Raw genomic sequence first — 4,992 nt, forward strand, 5'->3', positions numbered from 1 at the left:
TAAAAATAAAATTGGGTTGCCTCCCAACAAGCGCTATCGTTTAACGCCCCTAGCTAGGCATAACAAGCAAGGATAGATCTAGGTATTGCCATCTTTGGTAGGCAATCCATAAGTGGATATAATAATAGATTCATAAGGTAATTCAATTTTATTTCTAGGAAAATGTTCCATTCCTTTCCTTAATGGAAATTGGAATCTAATATTTCCTTCCTTCATACCAATAGTTGCACCAATCGTTCTAAGGAAAGGTCTACCAAGAATAATAGGACATGAAGGATTGCAATCTATGTCAAGAACAATAAAATCTACGGGCACATAATTCCTATTTGCAACAATAAGAACATCATTAATTCTTCCCATAGGTTTCTTAATAGTGGAATCCGCGACGTGCAAGTTTAAAGAGCAATCATCAAAATCACGGAAACCTAACAAATCACACAAAGTTTTTGGGATCGTGGAAACACTAGCACCCAAATCACATAAAGCATAGCATTCATGATCTTTAATTTTAATTTTAATAGTTGGTTACCACTCATCATAAAGTTTTCTAGGGATAGAAACTTCCAATTCAAGTTTTTCTTCATAAGATTGCATGAAGGCATCAACGATATGTTTAATAAACGCTTTATTTTGACTATAAGCATGAGGAGAATTTAGCACGGATTGCAACAAGGAAATACAATCAATAAAAGAGAAATTTTCATAGTTAAATTCCTTGAAATCCATAATACTGGGTTTAGCAACATCTAGGGTTTTAATTTCTTCAATCCCACTTTTATCAATTTTAGCATCAAGATCAAAAAAATCTGAATTCTTAGAACGCCTTCTAGGTAAAGGTGGATCATATTCAGTCCCATCATTATCAAGATTCATATTGCAAAACAAAGATTTAATAGGGGACACATCAATAACTTTTAGATCTTCATCATTATTTTCATAGGAGCTAGAAGAACACGCTCTTATAAAGGCATCTTTCTTAGCACGCATCCTAGCGGTTCTTTATTTGCACTCATCAATGGAAATTCTCATGGCTTTGAGAGACTCATTGATATCATGCTTATGTGGAATGGATCTAAGTTTCAAAGAATCAACATCAAGAGAAATTCTATCAACGTTCCTAGCCAACTCATCAATCTTAAGCAATTTTTCTTCAATCAAAGCATTAAAATTCTTTTGCAAAGTAATAAATTCTTTAATATTAGATTAAAAATCAGAGGGCATCTTATTATAATTTCCATAAGAATTGTTGTGGGAATTACCATAATTATTAGAGGGATTACTAGGATAAGGCCTAGGATTAAAATTTCCTCTATACGCGTTGTTACCAAAATTGTTCCTACCAACAAGATTCACATCCATAGACTCATTATTATTCTCAATCAGAGTAGACAAGGGCATATCATTAGGATCAGAAGAAACACTCTTATTAGCAAATAATTTCATAAGTCCATCCATCTTTCCACTCAAAACATTAATTTCTTCTATCGCATGCACCTTTTTATTAGTAGATCTTTCAGTATGCCATTGAGAATAATTAACCATAATATTATCTAGGAATTTAGTAGCTTCTCCTAAAGTGATTTCCATAAAAGTGCCTCCCGCGGCCGAATCTAAAAGATTTCTAGAAGCAAGGCATAAAATTTTTGTGTAACACCCCGGATGTAACTTTCCCAAGTTGTACTCCAACTCTTGTCGTTTCCGGCGTTAAGTTAATTTATTCTCTCGGGTTCGGGTCCTTGTCTCCGTGTGTTGTTATTGTTGTCATGCATCTCATATCATGTCATCATGTGCATTGCATTTTCATACGTGTTCGTCTCATGCATTCGAGCATTTTCCCCGTTGTCCGTTTTGCATTCCGGCGCTTCGTTCTCCTCCGGTGGTCATTTCTAGCTTTCTTTTGTGTGTGAGGATTAAACATTTCTGGATTGGACCGAGACTTGCCAAGCAGCCTTGGTTTACTACCGGTAGACCGCCTGTCAAGTTTCGTCTCATTTGGACTTCGTTTGATACTCCAACGGTTAACCGAGGGACCAAAAAGGCCTCATGTGTGTTGCAGCCCAACACCCCTCAAATTTGGCCCAAAACCCACCTAAGTCTTCTCCATCATCTAGATCGTTCGATCATGATCGCGTGGCTGAAAACCGCACCTCATTTGGACTCTCCTAGCTCCCTCTATGCCTATAAATAGACCTCTCCCCAAAAATCCGGATCCCCCCTCGTCCAAACCCTAGAAATCGCCCCCGAACCGGCCGGACACGTCCGAATCCGGCTGGACGCGTCCGCTCCGCCGCCCGCAGCCACTCCCCGCCTGCCACGTGGCCCTGCGCCGCTTCCCACCGCACCGGCCTGGGAGGCCCGCAGCCGGCCCCCGAGGCCCGAAGCCACCGCGCCGCCGCCCGAAGCCCCGCGCCTCCTCGCTCCCGACGCCGGCGCCGAAGCCCGCCGCTCCGCCGCCTGACGCCGCCCACCGACGAGCCGCCTCTCCGCCTCGGCCGCCGCGGGCCGCACGCCTCCACCGCCCGCCGCGAGCCGCCCCGACCATCGCCGGCCCCAGGCCGCGCCGCTCCGGCCTGCCCCTCGTCGTCGGCGTCCTCCCCATACTCCTCGAGCTCCAACTCCGGCGAGGGATCCGGCCGGCCAACCTCGTTTTGCGTGCAGATCTGAGATCCGTGAACAGTAACCCTAGGGTGATTTTTTCCTCTAAGCCCTAGAATTCCAGATCCAAGTTGCCATGTTCGTGGCCTCGTAACTTTGCATCCGTAGCTCCGATTCATGCATATAGCATATCAAAATGTTCACCTCAGAGAGTACATCATTTTATTCCATTGCATCATTTTCATTTGAGTTCATCTTGATGCCCGAAATACTGTTAGAAGAGGGCTACTTGAGATAATTGTCACATCTGCTACTCCATTTAGGTTTTTGTCATTTTTGCCATGATTAATGTGTGCATGATATGCCCTGATGCTCTACATATGTTTTGTTAAGGGTTTTGTCATCTTTCCAGAGCTGCAACCCATGTATTTTTGTGATATGTGTGGTGACTAGTGCAAGCTTGCAAAGTGGTGCACTTGCTAATTCTGTTTTCAGGGACTTAGGAATTCCACTAAGTCCTTGAGCTGTTTATCTCATGATGCCATATGTTCATATTGTTTCCTAGTGATCCGTGCCTCTTTTGAGTTATGTTTCAGCATGCTCCAGTTTTCACTAAGTCTAAAAACTGATTATGTTTTTGCTATGTTCACATGCTTGCAATTGTATTTTCTGATCCCTTTTGGCTCAAGGTCACTAAGGGACTTTTGTTAAGCTCTTTGAGTAGCTCCATGCCATGCTTTACTTTTCCATGTTCAGGTCCTGTAGCATGTAGTTTTGTTGCTCCGAAGAGGGCTACCTGATCTGAAATTCCAGACAAGTGTTAATTTCACTAAGTCTGAGATCTGTTTGTCATATGCATTTTTGCCATGCTTGTTTGAACCTGTTAATGGATGAATTGGCCGTAGCTCAGTGCTAGAATTTTGTTAAGCATCTTGAATGCATCCCTTCCATGTATTTTGTTGTCATGTTTGGGTGTTGTAGCATGTTCATCTCATTGCATTTAGATGGCTACTTGCTATAAATCGCAGACCGGTGTCATTTTTGAATCGCTTGCCATTTCCAAACCGTAACTCCGATTCCGGCGTTCTTTATATCGTTTTCAAGCGATTTCATCTCATCTTTCCAGTGGCACACTTTGGTTTCCAAGTTGAGGCCAGGTTCATGCATTTCCTGCCATATCTTGCATTTTGCATCCCGCACCGCATCCCGCATAGCATATCATCTTTGCATTGTGTTGTTTGAGTTTGCATGTGGTCGATTGTGTCCTTGTTGCTTGTTTGTCTTGTTTGGGTAGAGCCAGGAGACGAGTTCGCTAACGAGGAGCCCGTTGAGTTTGCTTTCAAGGATCCAGTCAACTCTGACAACTGTGCAGGCAAGATGATCATACCCTCGAAATCACTACTATCTTTGGTATGCTAGTTTGCTCGCTCTTTTGCTATGCCAATGCTACGATGCCTACCACTTGCTTTCAAGCCTCCCAAATTGCCATGTCAGACCTCTAACCCTCCATGTCCTAGCAAACCGTTGATTGGCTATGTTACCGCTTTGCTCAGCCCCTCTTATAGCGTTGCTAGTTGCAGCTCCACACATATTTACCTTGCCATACCTATAAGCTTAAATAGTCTTGATCGCGAGGGTGCCAGATTGCTGAGTCCCTGTGGCTCACAGATTACTATATCACTAGATGCAGGGCCTGATGATTCCGCTCCAGGAGACGCGTTTGAGCTCAAGTGGGAGTTCGACAAAGACTCTCAACGTTACTATGTTTCCTTTCCCGATGATCAGTAGTCGTGGCCAGTTGGGGGTGATTGGGACCGGGTCGGATGTTGGGTTATCTTTTATTTTGGTGTCGTAGTCGGGCCATGAGTGTTTGGGTGATGTAATGTTATTTATGTACTCGATTGACGTGGCGAGTGTAAGCCAACTATGTTATCTCCCTTTATTATTTATATTACATGGGATGTTGTGAAGATTGCCTAACTTGCGACATATGCCTTCAATGCGATTATGCCTCTAAGTCGTGCCTCGACACGTGGGAGATATAGTCGCATCGAGGGTGTTACAAGTTGGTAATCAGAGCCATCCCCGACCTTAGGAGCCCCATTGCTTGATCGTTATTAGCGGCCGAGTTGTGTCTAGAAAAATGTTTTGAGTCATTAGGAATTATATATCAGAGAGTTTAGGAATTCTTTTTACTTCCCAGTCTCCTCATCGCTCTGGTAAGGCTTCCTGACGTAGAGTTTTGACTCTTCTCTTCTCAAATTTCACTAAAAAAAATTAGGATCACGCGGGTATCTTGGAATCGTTCCGATGGTTTTATGATGAGAACATTGTCTTGGTGCCTCCTGTCAGGGGTTTAGTGGAAGTGTCCAAGGGAGTTGAGCTCTGAGGTGTTGT

This window comes from Triticum dicoccoides, chromosome 6A, assembly GCF_002162155.2.
Source record: "Triticum dicoccoides isolate Atlit2015 ecotype Zavitan chromosome 6A, WEW_v2.0, whole genome shotgun sequence".
In the NCBI taxonomy this organism is placed as follows: domain Eukaryota; kingdom Viridiplantae; phylum Streptophyta; class Magnoliopsida; order Poales; family Poaceae; genus Triticum; species Triticum dicoccoides.